Raw genomic sequence first — 18168 nt, 5'->3', positions numbered from 1 at the left:
GACTATGAATCTTCAGATCAGGTTTCTATTTCTTCTGATTCCTCTTCTGATCAGGAGATATTCTCTTCCCCCTTATGAGGATTCTGATGCTGAAGAATCTATACCTTCAGCTTCTCCTCCAGAGGACTATTCTTTTGGGGAAACCTTGCATACCATGAGGGAGCATTTCCACTGGGAGAGCCAAGATTTTTCAGAATCTAAAAAGAGGCTCAGGGATTTCCTTTTACTACCTCAACGCAGGCCACTTAGCCATTCCACCTGTGTTAGATATTGTAGATGAAGTGTTTTTGGAGTCTAGTCTTACCCCTGACTCCTTACCTCCAGCTCCTGTTAAGCCTGACAGATATTACAGGGTTCCTGACTCTCATAAATTCCTTTTTAAAAACCCCAGAAACTATTTCACAGGTTCCCAAGGGAGTTAAGGCTTCTGCTGCACAAAACTTTACCCCCCCTGACAGAGATTCTAGGACACTGGATAGATGGGGAAAAAGGTTTACACATCTGCTACCTTGGCTATAAGGGCCTTAAACTGTCAGTTTCATATGCTCGAATATTAGCAACATGTCATGGCATTGCTTAAACAGAAAATGTTATTAAACTCTGAATGTGCAGAAAACAAGGAAATGCAGGATTTATTGCATGCAGCTGAACAAGTTGGAAAGTAAACTTTGCAATGTAGTTTTGATTCTTTGGAGGCCTCCTGCAGGGCCGCAGTTACGGGTTCTGTAATTAGGAGGCATGCTTGGTTAAAGGAACAAAATCTGCCTGATCATGTCAAGGCTAAATTATTAGATGCACCTTTACAGCATGATACTTTGTTTGGTGTTAAGGCAGAGGAGGTGTTAAAGAAAATGGAGGACAAAGCTAAATCCATGCAAACTGTCAAAGATTTTTTTACAAGTACAACCCCCTAGGTTTAGTAGACACTGACCTACAAAGAAATTGGTCCTTTCCTGTGTCAGACTTCAAAGGGGCAGATCCCAGGCGCAAGGTTCCTACAGGTCAAAACCATGGGGTGCTTCTACCTCCAAAGTTGGAGAAGACAAATAACAGCCATACAGGAAACAGTCCCAATGACTTCCCCCTGCCTGCACCAAGCACTTATCTCCTGGCAGCACCCTTAGGGGGAAAATTAGCACTTTTTTCACAAAATTGGCACATTATAACCCAGGACAAGTGGGTTCTAAATATCGTGTCCCAAGGGTACAAGTTCCATTTCCATACCCTGCCAAAGGCAAACAGCTGGCCAGATCTGCCAAAAAATCAATGGGCAGAGGCACACAAAAACAAGTCTCATCCCTCATGGCCATGGGGGCCATTCAACAAGTACCAGAGCAAGAGCAGGGACAAGGATTTTACTCAAGACTGTTCTTGGTACCAAGAAAGGACAAGACCTGGAGACCAATACTGAACCTATCTATTCTGAACACATTCCTGGATATACCAAAAATCAAGATGATGACTTTGCAGCAGCTTCTGCCCATGCTGGGCAAGAACGCTTGGCTGGTGACTAGACCCAAAAGAGGCATACTTGCATGTCCCAATCAGACAATTATGCAGAAGATACCTCAGATTCAAGGCTGGCTCAATGCATTACCAATTCTCTGCACTACCCTTTGGCTTATCTACTGCGCCCAGGGTCTTTACAAAGTGCCTGGCACCAGTAATTGCATTCTGCAGACAAAGAGGAATACAAATATATCCTTACTTGGACGACTGTCTAATTCAGAGAACAAGGACATTCTTCTACAGCATCTGGCATTTGTGAAAAGACTTCTAACATGCCTAGGGTAACAAAGTATTATGCTGTAAAGGTGCATCTAATAATTTAACCTTGACATGATCTGGCAGATTTTGTTCCTTTAACCAAGTCAACGAAAAGAAATCAAAACTAGTACCCTTTTGAGATAATTTTCCTGGGTGCAAGCTTAAATACAACTGCCCAGATGGCTTATCTTACACCAGACAAACAAGGCAACTGACTACCTATTTCAAAATGTTGGCAAGAAAGGCCCAGTTATCTGCAAGAAAATTTCTGCAGGCTTTGGGCTTCATGGCATCCCGCATCCTACTAATTCCATATTCAAGACTGCATATGAGGAAACTTCAATGGTACCTAAAAAGTGTTTGGACTCAACATTGCCACAGCCTGGAAACAATGATTACTCTCATTCCCTGCCTACAACAGGATTTTCGATGGTGGGCAAAGGCTTGTCACCAAAACAAGGGACAGCCATTCACATTACCCCCAGCCAGGCAGACACTAACAACGGATGCATCAGATTATGCCTAGGTGGCCCACATGGCAGGAAGATGCATTCAGGGCACATGGTCCTCAACCCAAATGCATCTACATATCAATCAAAAAGAGATGCTAGTTGTTCAGAATGCCCTGACAGCCTTCAAAGACCTACTTCATCTGGGACAACTACTGATAAAGACAGACAACACCACGGTCATGTGGTATATAAACAAGCAGGGGGGCACACATTCTTACCCCCTTTGCAGACTAGCCATGACTTTGTGGGACACAGCATTAACTTACCAAGTACATCTGCAGGCGCAATTCCTGCCAGGAAGGAAAAATACTCTGGCAGGCAAACTAAGCAGAAACCTCATGGATCCCCACGAGTGGCAGCTGGATCCACAAGTCTTCAGCATGATAACAAGGAAATGGGGATGCCCGGACATAGATCTATTTGCCTCCCCTCACAACTACCAACTAAAAAGATTCTGCACAAGGACTTATCACAGACCTGCATGGAAAGTGGACGCCCTATCCTTCAGCTGGAAAAACCTATCAGTATATGCCTTTCCCCCACTGCCTCTCCTCCCAAAGGTACTCCTAAAGGTCAGACAGGAGAAGCCAAAAATGATACTGATTGTCCCAGACTGGCCCTGCCAGTACTTGTTTCCAATCCTAAAGAACTTGTCTCAATGCCCAGCTTGGACCTTACCTCAGATACCTCATCTACTGTCCCAGCAAAGCAATCAGATTCTGCACAGCCAACTCAGGACTTTAAACCTGGCAGCATGGCGGATAATGTAGTAATACAAAACACACCACTCAGTAAAGCTGTGATGGATGTCATTTTGGTGGCCAGAAGGCCTAGTACTAGAAAATCTTATGCTGGAAAATGGAAGAGATTCTGTGCTTGGAACCAGGCACAAGGATCTGATACAGCGGTGCCAAATATTCCTCAGATTTTGCAATATTTGGATGTTGGACAAAGGCCTATCTATCTTTTTCATCTATTAAAATTCATGCCTCTGCCATCACGTCTCACTACAATACGGAGCCACCAATCTTTTCTCATCCCTTATTAAAACAATACCTCAGAGGAGTCAAAAATTTAAGGCCTCCAAGGAGATCACCATTGCCTACATGGGACCGCAACTATGTTTTGGAAAAACTCACCCTGCCTCCTTTTGAGACAGCTGCTACTGCTGATATAAAGTTTTTATCTTGGAAAACAGCTCTGCTCCTGGCAATAACTTCTGCAAGACGAGTTTCAGAGCTACAGGCACTCATGGCTGTGGAACTTTTTATCATTTTTTTACCCAGACAGTGTTTCTCTGAGGACAAACCCAACATTTATGCCTAAGGTGGTGTCCAGTGTGACTCTTAACCAAACTATTCATCTGCCAACTTTTTATCCAAATCCACAGAACAAGGGGGAGATAATTCTGCACTCTTTGGACGTACACAGACAGCTTAGATTCTTCTTGGACAGAACCAAAGTTTTCAGAAACAGCAATTACTAGTGGCATATGCTGTAGGATCACAAGGAAAGGCTATCTCAAAGCAAGCTATTTCAAAGTGGATAGGCTACTGCATTCGTTTCTGCTACTTTAGCCATGGCAAGCCAGTGCCTAAGGGCATTAGGCCATATTCAACTAGAGCTGCAGCCACTTCAGCAGCCTTTCTCAGGGGTGTACCAACCAAGGACATTTTAGAGGCTACTACTGGGAGTTCAGTGCACACCTTTACAAAGCACGATCATCTGCCACTCTACTATAAATCCAGGGCAGGCTTTGCCACTGCAGTTCTACAGGGCCTTATAGCTGCTCCTAATGCTAATTAGCTCCAGCCTCCCATCCATAGCTTTGGGACTCTGCCCAAATGTAATGACTGCAACAGTGAAACATGAAGAACATAGTACAGTTGTGTACACTTACCATAAATATAGATGTTTGCGTGTATTCACTGTTGCAGTCCAGGTAACCCACCCGCCATCCCCCTTTCTTCTGATAGGAACCTATCCTTCCTTCTCCAATTTATACAACCTATGTGGTGTATTTGCTTGTAGATGAAGGTAAAGTGTATATTGGTGCATGTATTTATATATAAATTTTGACTACCCTTTTAGGGGGCTCCTGACATCTGGGGCAAGAAAAACTAAAGAAAATGGTGTCTGCCACATCTTTTATACCCCTGACGACCTGACGTCAGGGAAGGGACAACAGCAGCTGACGCAGGACCCAGGACGTTGGAATTCAGGCCGACTGGGGGCAACCTGCCAGCAGGATTACCCAAATGTAATGACTGCAACAGAAAATACACTTGAACTTCTAAATTTATGGTAAGTGTACACAACTGTACTTTCCCCCCTATTCTGCATTTAATCAAGGGCTGTCATCAGAAGTTACCACATAGGTTGGACCTACTCACATAAGACAAGGAATCACTCATCCATCCCCACCTGTCTACTCTTCAACTGACAATGTGGGTGATCAGATTTTGATTCTACATGACACCTTTTTTTTTTATGAGGACATGCTTAGGGTCCTGCAGGTGGCCAGGAAATCCAGTGCTAGGAAATCCTACTTATCCAATTGGAAGAGGTTTTCTGTTTGGTGTCTTTTCTGTAGATGTTTCTTTGGATGTTCATCGTGCATACAGCTGCAGTCATAACAGATGGGTTCTCCTGCCGTCAGGCGGGTCCTCGGTCGGCCGAATTCCAAAGTCTAGGTCCGGCGTCGGTTGTCGTCGCTTCTTCCCTGACATCAGTGCGACAGGGGTATAAAGGAACCAGCCGACGCCATTTTCTTCAGTCTTTCTTGCCGCGCGGTGCCCAAAGCAGAAGCAGTTCGCAAGTGCCAGTCGGCCAGCTCCTGAGATTACGAACATTTTGAAACCGAAGTCTTCTTGAAAGCTAAGTACCCCGTTGGGGAAACTTTTTTTGCCTCAGACCGATGTCAGACAAGGTTAATAATTGTATTTCTTGTGGGAAGCAAATACCGCATAAGGATTTCCGTTCCCTCTGTATACCTTCTTTAGGCCCAGACCACGATGTCTCGGTCTGTCGCTTTTGTGCTACATTCAACAAACGCACCATTAAGCGTCGGGCGGAGTTCGCCCAGCATTATTTTGGAAAAACATTTAACTATATTATGTCGTTGGATACTCCGACTCCAGTTTTGCCTAAAAAACGCAAAGATAAGGACCGACACATGAGGTCTGCGGCCTCTACCGACACCACGCCAAAGCCGACTACACGTGGTCCGGTTCTCAGCGAGGCGCGTACGCAGCCCATGACTACCGACAACACTTCTTTGGCGGTGCCTCCTGTGCCCGAGGTCGCAGGCTCCTCTGCCCTCACCCCGACTACAGATACCGAAGCCACTCTTGGCATTGAACCTCAAATTGTGGACAGGTCTACCTCCACTCAAGGTGTTTTCAGACCTTCCTCTTCTTTCTCCATCAAGGCTTTCACTAAGTCTAAAGCAGCCATGCACTCTGAGACAAGCTACACAGGGCCCATCTCCAGGCCCCATGCCTAAAAAAACAGATGCTTAAAATGGCTGAGGATTTAATTACTCTTATCAGGGGGTTCTCAACCCCCACCGGACAAAAGGCCCAGAGTGGAGGAAGAATCCCCCTCCTTTGATCAGGGCTCCATTATTTCAGAGCACTCTGATGATCAGGAACATTCTTACTCCCCTTTTGAAGACTCTGATGCGGAGGAGTCCATTCCTTCTGTATCCCCCCCAGAGGATTACTCATTTGGGGAAACTTTGCATACCTTAAGGGAACACTTCCACTGGGAAGGCCAAGATTATTCAGATTCCAAGAAAAGGCTTAGGGAATTTCTTTTACTACCTCAGCACAGGCCTCTGGCTATACCTCCTGTCTTGGACATCCTAGATGATGTTTACTCGGAGGCCTGCCTTAACCCGGACTCTCTGCCTCCAGCCCCAGTTAAGCCTGACAGGTACTACAGGGTTCCTGACTCACACCAATTTCTATACAAAAGCCATGCTGCTGACCCAGAAACCATCTCACAGGGCCCCAAGGGAATTAAGGCCTCCACTGCTAAGAATCCATTACCTTCCGAGAGAGATTCCAGATCCTTAGAAAGGTGGGGGGAAAAGGTATATACCTCGGCTACCTTAACCATGAGGGCCTTAAACTGTCAGTTCCATATGCTAAAATACCAACAGTTTTTGTTATCACAATTGAAAAGTAAAATGTCACAACCTGAACAACCAGACTTGAAGGAGTTGCAGGATTTGATGCATAGTGCAGAACAAGTGGGTAAGCATACCTTACAATGTGGTTTTGATGCTCTAGAGGCCTCATGTAGAGCTGCTGTTACAGGATCAGTCATACGTAGACATGCCTGGCTCAAGGAACAAACCTTGCCTGATTATGTCAAAGCTAAATTACTAGATGCCCCTCTTCAAAAGGATGTATTATTTGGTGCTAATGCTGAGGAGGTATTAAGGAAAATGGAGGAAAAGGCTAAATCAATGCAAACTGTGAAAGATTTTCTACAGGTACAACCCCCACGTTTCAGTAGAAATTGGCCTTCCAAAAATTGGTTCTTTCCAGCCACGGACAGACCCCAAAAAGGCAGATACAGGCACCCGAGGGGCAGAGGACAATCCCAAGGATCGTTTAGAGGCAGACAATGGCAAGCTCCTACACAAAGAGGTGGTGAGGATAACTCACAATCATTCAGAAAGCAAGCCCAATGACTTTCCCTTTTGCATGCCAAGCAAGACTCAAATGGCAACCCCCTTAGGAGGAAAGCTGGCATTATTTTCAAAGAATTGGCATATTGTCACAAAAGACAAATGGATCCTGGACATTATAAACAGAGGCTACAGATTCCATTTTCACACCCTTCCAAAAATGAGAGGCATGCCAAACCTGCCGCACAATCAAAGGACAGAGGCACAAAGGCAAATTACAGATCTCATAGACATGAAAGCTATTCAAGAGGTACCTACGCATGAACAAGGTCAAGGTTTTTATTCCAGGCTATTCCTGGTACCAAGGAAGGGAAAAGATTGGAGACCTATTTTGGACCTATCCATCCTAAACACATTTCTACTTGTACCAAAATTCAAGATGCTCACTCTACAGCAACTTTTTCCCATGCTGGGCAAGGAGTCTTGGCTGGTAACATTGGACCTCAAGGAGGCATACCTGCATGTCCCAATCAGACAAAATTGCAGAAGATACCTCAGATTTCTTGCAGGTTCAACCCATTATCAATTCTCTGCATTGCCCTTTGGCTTATCTACTGCGCCCAGAGTATTCACGAAATGCCTGGCATCAGTAATTGCCTACTGCAGACTTCAAGGGATGCAAATATACCCCTATTTGGACGACTGCCTGATCCAAGCGGACAGCAAGCACATTCTTCTGAAACATCTGGCTTATGTAATAATGTTGTTGAATTCTCTGGGATACACAGTCAACAAAAAGAAATCAAGGCTAATACCCTCTCGGAAGATAATTTTCCTGGGTGCCAACTTGGACACAAACACCCAGATGGCCTACCTCACGCCAGAGAAGCAGGGGCAACTAACTCAATACTTCAGAGCACTAGCAAATTGCACCAGGCTGACTGCAAGGAAAATCCTGCAGGCTCTGGGATTCATGGCATCTTGCATCTTACTAATCCCATGTGCAAAGCTGCATATGAGGAAACTTCAATGGTACCTGAAAAACATATGGTCTCAACACAGCCACAGTTTGGAAACAATAATACCACTAATTCCATGTCTGCAAAAGGAATTTCTGTGGTGGGCTCAAGCATGCCAAACAAACACAGGTCTTCCATTCAGCAAGCCTCAAGCAAATCAAGTCATCACAACAGACGCCTCGGACTACGCCTGGGGGGGCGCACATGACAGATCGGTGCATTCAGGGCAAATGGTCCCAAAAAGAAAAGCACCTTCACATCAATCAAAAGGAAATGCTAGCAGTAATAAATGCTATTATAGCTTTCAAGGACCTTCTGCAACCAGGTCAACTATTGATAAGAACGGGCAACACCACGGTTATGTGGTACATAAACAAACAGGGAGGAACACATTCATACCCACTATGCAGACTGGCCATGTACTTTGGAACATGGCCATGGACTTACAAATCGAACTACAAGCACAGTACTTGCCAGGCAAGGAAAACACGCTGGCAGACAACCTAAGCAGAAATATGACAGATCCACACGAATGGAAGTTGCATCCAAAAGTTTTTACAGAAATAATCCAAGCATGGGGAAGGCTAGACATAGATCTCTTTGCCTCCCACAAAAATCACCAATTGACAAAATTCTGCTCAAGGATTTTCCATCCAAAGGCCTGAAGAGTGGAAGCTCTCTTTCAGTTGGACATCAATGACAGTTTATGCTTTCCCACCTCTTCCTCTGCTGCCCAAAGTTTTATTGAAAACCAGAGCAGACAGACCAGAGATGATTCTCATTGCTCCGGACTGGCCAAGGCAACACTGGTACCCACTCCTGAGGAGCCTGACGCATTCCCCACCATGGACCCTGCCTCTAATGCCTCTTCTTCTGACTCAGCACAGCTTCAAAACTCTTCACAGCCAGCTAAAAACACTCAATCTAGCCGCATGGAAGATTCCTTAGCATCACAACAGATCCTACTCTCCAAGGAGGTGCAGGATGTCATTTTGGAGGCCAGAAGACCGTCAACTAGAAAAGCTTACTCCACAAAATGGAAATGGTTTTGTGTCTGGAATGAGAAAAAGGGCCAGGATCCTGGAAAACTGAATTTACCTCAAATACTACAGTATTTAGCTGAGCTGCTAAGCAGTGGACTTTCATTCTCCTCCATCAAAATCCATGCCTCAGCCATTTCTGCAGAATACAACACTGATCCACCCTTATTCTCTCACCCTCTCTTAAGACAGTTCCTCAGAGGGGCTAAGAATCTAAGACCCCCAAGGAAACAACCAATACCTGCTTGGGATCTTAATTTCATTCTGGAAAAACTGACCTTGCCTCCCTTTGAGCCAGCTGCCTCATCAGATTTGCCATATTTGTCCTGGAAAACAGCTTTCCTTCTGGCTATTACCTCAGCTCATAGAGTTTCAGAACTACAAGCTCTCATGGCTGTGCAGCCTTTTATCATCTTCCATCAGGACAGAGTTTCCTTACGAACCAACCTGTCCTTTATGCCTAAAGTGGTATCCAGGGTAGCTTTGAATCAGGCCATAAACTTACCTACCTTTTATCCTAATCCTCAAAACAAAGGGGAGAGATTACTACATTCCTTGGACATCCACAGACAACTCCGTTATTATCTGGACAGAACAAAACCTTTCAGAAAATCAGAACAGCTCTTTGTGTCCTATGCTGTAGGAGCTCAAGGAAAGCCAATTTCAAAACAGACAATCTCAAAATGGATAGCCCACTGCATACGCTTTTGCTATTCTTTTCATGGCAAAACTGTACCTACAGGCATCAGATCTCACTCCATAAGGGCCACAGCTACCTCTGCAGCTTTCCTCAGAGGAGTTCCTACCAAAGATATTTTGGAAGCAGCCACTTGGAGTTCTGTGCATACCTTCTCCAAGCACTACCACCTACCATTATACTCCAAAACTAGAGCAGGCTTTGCCACTGCAGTCTTGCAGGGCATCCTGGCTCCTCCTAGTTCCACCTAGTGCCTACCACCCCTTTCTTAGCTTTGGGATTCTACCCATCTGTTATGAATGTAGCTGTATGCATGATGAACATAGTACAGTTTTGTACCTACCATAAATGTAGATGTTCGAGTGCTAATACAGCTGCAGTCCAGGTTTCCCTCCCTCCTTCCCCTCTTGGGACAGGCCTATAGGCTAACATCCTCATACAACCTGATTGGGGTATTCATTTATGGTGTATTTGCTTGCAACTACTGTATTTTGATTATATTGCACTGCTTTATTACACAAATTTATGTATTGCCTTCCTTCTGGGGGCACCTGACATCTGGGGCAAGAAAAACTGAAGAAAATGGCTTCGGCTGGTTCCTTTATACCCCTGTCGCACTGACGTCAGGGAAGAAGCGATGACAACCGACGCCGGACCTAGACTTTGGAATTCGGCCGACCGAGGACCCGCCTGATGGCAGGAGAACCCATCTGTTATGACTGCAGCTGGATTAGCACTCGAACATCTACATTTATGGTAGGTACAAAACTGTACTTTCTTTTTTATCTCTGTGAAATGCTCAATACTTGGTTGCCTTATTCATCTTTTAAAGCCCACTTATCAGCTATCTCTGATCGTATGCCTTTATCTCCTCCTTTGGCATCTAGATTTGAAGCTAAACAATTCCTCAAAGTCGTCCTTCATATTAGGCTTCCCAGGAAGCCTGTTCCTCCTCCCTGGGATTCTAATTTTGTTTTGGAAAAATAGACTCAGGCTGCTTTTGAGCTTGCAGCTTCAGCTTCCTTGCAACATTGCCCTTTGAAGACTGTAGTTTTGTTAGCCCTTACTTCTGCCAGGTGGGTGTCTTGAGTTTCAAGACGTTATGCTTGTCTTCTTTTTTGGTATTTCATAAGGACAGGGTGTTCTTGCGTACTAATCCTTTTATGCCCAAGCTGGTGAATGGGTTGGCCTTGAATCAGTCTATTTGTTTGACTTTTTTTTTCCCTTCTCCTTAATGTGCCAGTGAGAAGGAGCTGCACACATTGGGTGTGCATAGACAACTCAAATTTTATTTGGATAAGACTATTAGGAAATCTGGTCAGCTTTTTGTCTCCTTTCATCCTTGGTCCTTAGGAGTAGCTGTGTCCAAGCAAATTATTTCTTCTTAGATTTCTAAAGCTATTTATTTTTGTTATTCCTTTCATGATAAGAGCCTTCCTTCTGTTAAGGCTTATTCTACTAGAGCTGTGGCTTCTTTTGGTGCTTTTTCAAGGGTTTGGATGCTAACTGTATTCTTGGGGCAGCTGCCTGGAGTTCTATGCATATATTTACCAAGCACTACAAGTTGGATGGAATTCACAGAGCTAGAGCTGGTTTTTCTAGGGCCATCCTTCATGGCTTCCTAGAGAGCTCTGCTGGTCCTTCCTCCTCCCTCTCTTCTTCCTGAGCTTTGGCACTCTCCCTTTTGTACAGAATAATGCAACATTGAAATGAAGGACATAGTACAGTTGTGTAAAATCTTACCATTGCAGTAGATGTTCTTCTCTTCACTGTTGCAGTATTCACTCCCTCCCTTCGCCCCTGGTCCATTTCTCTTCTGGATGTACTCATTACCTCTCTTTTCCTTGGAATGGCATTCCTACTGGGACTCACAGATGTTCTTCGTGTTTCACTGTTGCAGTCATCACATTTGGGTTATCCCTGCTGGGGTAGCCCTCGGCCGGCCTGAATACCAAGAGACTTAGTATTTCTGCGTCAGTTGCTGTCACTTGAAGACTGACATCAGGTCGTCAGTGGTATACAGGAAGGCAGGCGATGCCATTACATCAGTCTTTCTTGCCATGGAGCCCGAAGCAAAAGCAGTTCACACGAGTGGCAGTCGGCTGCTACCTGAGTTTCATTTCCGAATTGAAGTTGAAGTCTCTGAAAGGTAAGTGCACCAGTGGGAATCCTTTTTTCTTACACCAACCATCAGCTAAGCAAATTTTGCACCAGGTAGCATCACTGCATGGCATGGAAAGCAGATGGCCTGTCTTTCCTCTGGGTAAACCTCTTGGTCTATGCCTTTCCTCCCCTACCTCTCATTCCCAAGGTACTGATCAAAATAAGGGAGAAAATACCAAGGACCATTCTCATAACTCCAGACTGGCCCAGACAGCACTGGTACCCCTTGCTGCGTAGCCTGTCCCCACTGCCCCCATGGAATCTTCCTCAGATTCCCAACCTCCTAACCCAGAGGGAAGGGGAATTCATGCACCCCCAATTGCAGATACTCAATTTGGCAGCTTGGCTTATAACCTGACTAATCTGCCCTCCTCAATGAACAGGTTCTGGATGGTTATCCAAGAGGCCAGATGCCCTAGCACCAGAAAGTCTTATGCAGATAAATGAAAAAGGTTCTGCACCTGGATCCAAGCTAAGGGGTCCAATACGGCACAGCCCTCCAGCCCCCTCATCCTGGATTACTTATCTGACCTACTACATAGTGGTCTCTCTTTCTCCTGTATAAAAATTCATGCCTCTGCTATTTCCGCTCATTTTCACACAGAGCAGCCTCTTTTTCACACCCTCTGATCATACAGTTCCTCAGTGGGGCTAACCACTTGAGGCACCCCAGAAGGGCACCAACACCAGCTTGGGACCTTAACTTTGTCTTGGAAAAGCTTACCCTGCCTCCATTCAAACCAGTTTCTTCTGCAGATCTAAAATTTCTCTCCTGGATGGCAGCCTTCCTCCTGGCCATCACTTCATCCAGAAGAATCTCTGAGCTGCAAGCACTCATGGCAGTGGAACCCTTCATAATCTTCCATGCAGACAGGGTCTCCCTCAGAACTAATCCATCCTTCATCCCCAAGGTGGTGTCCAGTGTGGCTCTCAACCAATCCATCCATTTGACCACCTTTTTTCCTAACCCTTAAAACAAGGGAGAAAGGATTCTGCACTCTCTAGATGTGCACAGACAACTCAGATACTATCTGGACAGGACTAAACCCTTCAGAAAATCTGATTAACTGCTGGTTAGCCTTGCTTCAGGGGTAGTGAGCAAAGCCATCTCCAAACAAACCATTTACAAATGGATAGCACATTGCATCCATTTCTGCTAGAAACAGCATGGCAAGCCTCCCCCTAAGGGGGTCAGGATCCACTCCACAAGAACAGCCTCCACCTCTGCAGCATTCCTCAGAGGAGTCCCCACCAGGGACATCCTGGAGGCTGACACCTGGACATCTGTTCACACCTTTACCAAACATTACCACCTGTCTCTCTTTTCTAAATCCAGGGCAGGTTTTGCCTCTGCAGTCTTGCAGGGCATGCTAACCAGCCCCTAGCTTCCTTGACTGCCTCCACCCATTTCCTCAGCTTTGGGAATCTACCTAAATGTGATGACTGCAACAGTCAAATACGAAGAACATAGTACAGTTGTGTACACTTACCATAAATGTAGATGTTCGAGTGCCTTCACTGTTGCAGTCCTGGTTTCCCCTCCCTCCTTCCCCCTTTTTCTTTTTGTTGCCTTTCTTCCTTGTTGTTCTCCTTTCCTTATAAGGGACATATTGGTATGTTTTTTCCACTGGTGGGGTCCTACCATCAGAGCCTGGCCTCCTACTTTGAGGGCTCCTGACCGGTTAGGGCAAGAAAAACTGATGTAATGGCGTCAGCTGCCTTCCTTTATACCACTGACGAGCTGATGTCGGTCTTCAAGTGATATCAACCGACGCAGAAATACTAAGTCTCTGGTATTCAGGCCAGCCAAGGGCTACCCAGCAGGGATAACCCAAATGTGATGACTGCAACAGCGAAGACACTCTTAACATCTACATTTATGGTAAGTGTACACAACTGTACTTTCTGAGGATGGTATATCTGGGAGTCACTTTTATGCCCTACACTACGCAAGGAGCATACATGTGATGTACAGGGTACCTTAAAATAACCTAAAGGCCTTGGTATACTGGCCAGACGTCCACTGATGCCCAGTATACTCCTGAAGATTCAAAAAGAATTACCAGGTGTCATTGTAGTTACTCCCCTTTTGGGCCAGACAAACTTGGCCAGTTCCATTAAAAGGGAGAACCAAGGACAATTGCCATGAGCTTTCTCTCACTCTGGATCTGTTCACAGTGTCACTGGTGACTGATGTACCCAAACTTACAGGAGTTACTACTGACAGCCTGGATGATTTTTATCTTTAACTTTTAGGCAGTTCTATGCAGATATGCAGCAGGTATTGAAGGAGGCATGAAAACCTGCAACTAGAAAATCTTACATTTATAAGTGGAAGAGGTTTTCTAGGTGGTGCCTAACCTATATCAGAGGGCCCAGCATGGTGTCTGTACTTCTGGTTTTGAATTATTTGGGTAAGCTACTCAGTAATGACTTAACTTATTCATCTCTCAAAGTGCATCTTGCAGCCATCTAAGCTTATATGTGCATGGATTGCCCTGTGTTATCTCTCTTTGTAGTCAGAGTTGATGAAAGGAGTGTTGCAATTGAGACCTCAAAAGCAAATTCCTTCTCCTTGGGATCTAATCTTTGTTCTTGAAAAATTGACTTGATCTCTTTTTGAACCTGCCTTGCAGGTTGTTTTGAAGTTCATTACTTGGAGAACTATTTTGCTTATTGCTCAGGCATCTGCAAGGTGAGTCTCTGAGCTGCAAATTCTCACGGTGGGCCAACCTGATCTGATTTTTCATAAGGGCAGGGTTGTTTTACGCACCAGTCCTTTCTTGCCAAAAAATGTTAATGAATTTATGATGATTCAAGCCATCAATCTCCCAGTTTTTTTCTGGAACCTAAAATCAAGGGAAGAAAAGATTCTTCATACCTTGGATGTGTACAGGCAGATCAGGTTCTACTCTGACAGAACTGAGCCCTTCAGGAAAGCTGAACAGCTGTTTATTTCCTGTTCTGAGGCTAGAAAAGGTCCTAAGTAAACAGTTGACAATTGGCTGCCTTCTGCTGCTGTTTTTTGTTGCTCCCACCATGGTAGAGCTATCCAGGCAAGGTTAAGACACGTTCCACCAGAGCCTTATCCTCTTCGGTGGTATATAGGAAAGGAGTGGACTATAGAAGAATTCTATAAGCAGCAACATGGTCGTCTGTTCATACCGACATACTGGATTCTTTCTCAAGTTCCAGAACAGGCTTCATGAGGATCATTCTCCAGGGGCTCCTGGATCCTTATCCTTCTTCCTCCCGGGTAGGGCAAGCTTTGGGAATGTACATAATGTCACTGAGGTAGTGGGAATAATGAACATAGTACAGTTGTGTAAGAACTACTTAATTGTAGCAGTAGATGTTCAAATTCCTCACTGCCTCAGTGGTAGGACCTACCTGCCATCACCCTTATTTTGTATGTAGTTTGTTAGTTTACAACCTTGTGTTGTTAGTTGACTTTCATTGTTTATGTTTGTATTTTCTCGCTATGAATTGATTGGTTTCAGGCAATTCTTGTTTCTAGTCCTTGGTTCTTTCTCCTTTGCATTAAAAGCCTAAACAACTGACTTTCTGTGACTGGGATTAGGCTTCCTTCTATGGTAGTAGGCTTGGCCAATCCCCTATCACACAGAGTCAGAGGAGGGGATTCTGAGCTCTGGGAAGCAGCCAGTGTGAGTTTATGCAGGCACAAAATGCGACTGAGGCAATGAGGAATTCAAACATCTACTCTTACAGGTAAGTAGGACTTGTGCAGCTGTACTTTTGGTTGTATTTGTGTATTCTTGTCAAACACTGGTTTGTGGAGTAATATACGATTTTGCATATTGTGAGGGCAGTGGTAGGGAAGCATGCAGTAATTATGTCTTCTGGCATCTATGTGATGTACTGTTCCTATAATGTTGTACAGTGCTTCTGCATATATTTGTTTGTTAACCGGATGAGTGGTTTGTTCCAGAGTGGATCTTTTCCATTCGTGACACAGGCCAAATATATTTTAAAAAAATGTTAAACTGTTCAGAAACTGACGAGCAAAACTATTAAATATGAACATGACCAAGTACGAGAGTACATAGACTAGTATTACACAAATCACTGGATATCTTAAAATGAGATGAGTTAAGTGTCATAACTAATCATGGTTATGAGTCACCCAAAGAGTTTGCAAAGGGAGAGAAAATAAATACTGATTTGTTGTTAGAGTTTGGTAAAGTACATACTTAGGTGACCATGCATAACACAGTAATTTAAACTGGTTTGAAGCCTAGTACTTTACTCATATTTGTTTGTCATAGTAGGACACTGATAACAGTGGACCAATTTCAGACCCAGCCTGAGTACAGTAGAGGGATGGTGTTTCTCTTTACTTTGTTGTAGCATTTTGTAATGAAGCCAAATGGTGCTTAAAAAATTAACTGGGAGGCAGACTCTGAGAAGAGTGACAGTGAGAGAATGAAGCCACTCCTGAACAAAATGGAGCAGTTGGTCAAAGAGAGTTGTTTTGGTGGGGATGAGCAGCTGACTAGTACATGCTTTGGCCCCTAAGATTCCTAATACAAATTTCTGCACAAGCTGTAAATGTTGAAGTGATTTGGCAAAGTACAGGCAACAGCTTCTTTTCAGGGAGAATATTACAATAGTAAGCTTACATTTTTACTGTCATCACTGTTGTGTCAGACTGTTTCTCCTAAAACCTAATACCAAAAGATTTCTGGAACTTGTCTGTTATCCCTGTATTTATTTATTTATTTAATTTAATTTAATTTAATTTTATTTTATATTTGTTAACTGGGACAGTCCGACTGGACCAGGTCCATTTACAGCAGAGGCCCTGGGAGAAAAGCTCCGCATATATTAACAGAAATACTAGAATTTAATACATAGTAGTAAAAACTGATAACACATTATAACAGCAAAAATCCAGCTGGTAAGACAGAAATATAAAACAGGATACAACTCAGCAGATGAATAGACTAAATACATTTAGCATTGAGCGTCATGACCTACATCATGTTAAAGTGAAGTATCTATATTAAATGGATAAAGAAAAATATTGGAAGTAAACAACTGTAGCATTTACACTAGGCAAATAATAAGCCTTTCAACTTTCCATAGAGCTGAGCAGTGTTTTTGGGTTATGCATGGGCAAAGCCAGGTGCTTATGAGATGTGATTTTACAGAGTTTTTGAAGTGTGAAGTGGTGGGGATAAGAGGTCAGTGATGGGGGGAGGTTGTTCCAGTTTTTAGCAACAGTGTGGGAGAATAGTGCTTTTCCAGCAGTGTTGTTAGCCCTAGAGATGCATAGAAGTGACTTGTCACTAGAGCGAAGTGTGCGATTTGTTGCCCAGTAGGCAAGTAGTTGACTTGGTGAAGGGGTTTTTATAGGGATACTTCAGTATGTTATAGGTAATAACCAGCTGGTGATAATTTAGTAGTTGAGGAAATTCTAACCACTTTAACTCCCTTAGAGTTAGACAATGATGGGATCTGAAGGTGGCATTGTTAGCAAACTTGGCAATATTATTGTAGCATGACTCAAGTTAGTCAAGGTCACGTTTTCTGATATAGGTAAGAATTAGTGCTGCATACATTAGTGTGGACAAAAGGTGAGTTTGGGTTAGGGTGATCCGTGCTTTATCTGAGAGGAAGTTTTTGTGTCTGTATAATGCGCCAAATTTTTTTTTGGGAACCTTTTTGATGGTTTGTAGCTTGTTAACAGTAAGCAGTGTAGGCTCGCATTGCTGTGAGCTGACTCAAGGGTGTAGCCAGACATATGCCATGTACTCTGTGACATACACACCTTAAAAATCATTTTATGCAGTGGTTGTGCTAGAATTTAAATCAAAAACGTTTCCCTAGCATATTTGTCATACATTATGGGTAAATCATTTTTCAGCATGCCTAATTATCTAAGCTTAATCCTGTCAGTTTAAGTTTTCCTACCTCGATAAGGAAAAGGTATGATTAGAAGCATGCTGTGGCAACAGTACTGGGTGGGGGGTGAGCTACAGTTTTGAGGGTGTGTTGCTTCTTGGAAATTTATATATTTTCAAAAGTTATGACTATAACCCTCTGCTGGCTGTGTCTTAGGTAGTCTGTTAATGTTATAGTCCGCTTAAAGGTCTGTAGTAAAGCGGGGCTTGGACCCCACTTGCATACAAGACATTCTGCAACACCATTTTTCCAGCTTTTGTACTTAAGCTCTTAGTGAGTGTTCAAACTATTTTTGTTAAAAGTGTAATAACTTTTCCTTCCAGGGAATTGCTCAGACCTATTAGAATGTTATGTATTTAAATGTGAGATCAGTGGTCTTGCTTAAAATGAAGAGACTTAGAAAATA

At 43.9% G+C, this 18168-nt stretch overlaps 1 protein-coding gene across 1 annotated transcript in view; it reads left to right on the top strand.

Moving 5' to 3' along the window:
• SND1 (staphylococcal nuclease and tudor domain containing 1) overlaps window positions 1-18168 on the top strand; it is a gene marked incomplete in the record, with an annotated part of 3811866 nt that overhangs the window by 3614213 nt on the left and 179485 nt on the right.

The sequence above is a fragment of the Protopterus annectens genome, chromosome 11.part0, assembly GCF_019279795.1.
Source record: "Protopterus annectens isolate FY-2018-M chromosome 11.part0, PAN1.0, whole genome shotgun sequence".
Classification (NCBI taxonomy): domain Eukaryota; kingdom Metazoa; phylum Chordata; order Ceratodontiformes; family Protopteridae; genus Protopterus; species Protopterus annectens.
Note: the sequence above shows the minus strand (reverse complement) of the source record. Positions and strands in the feature narration are given on the sequence as shown.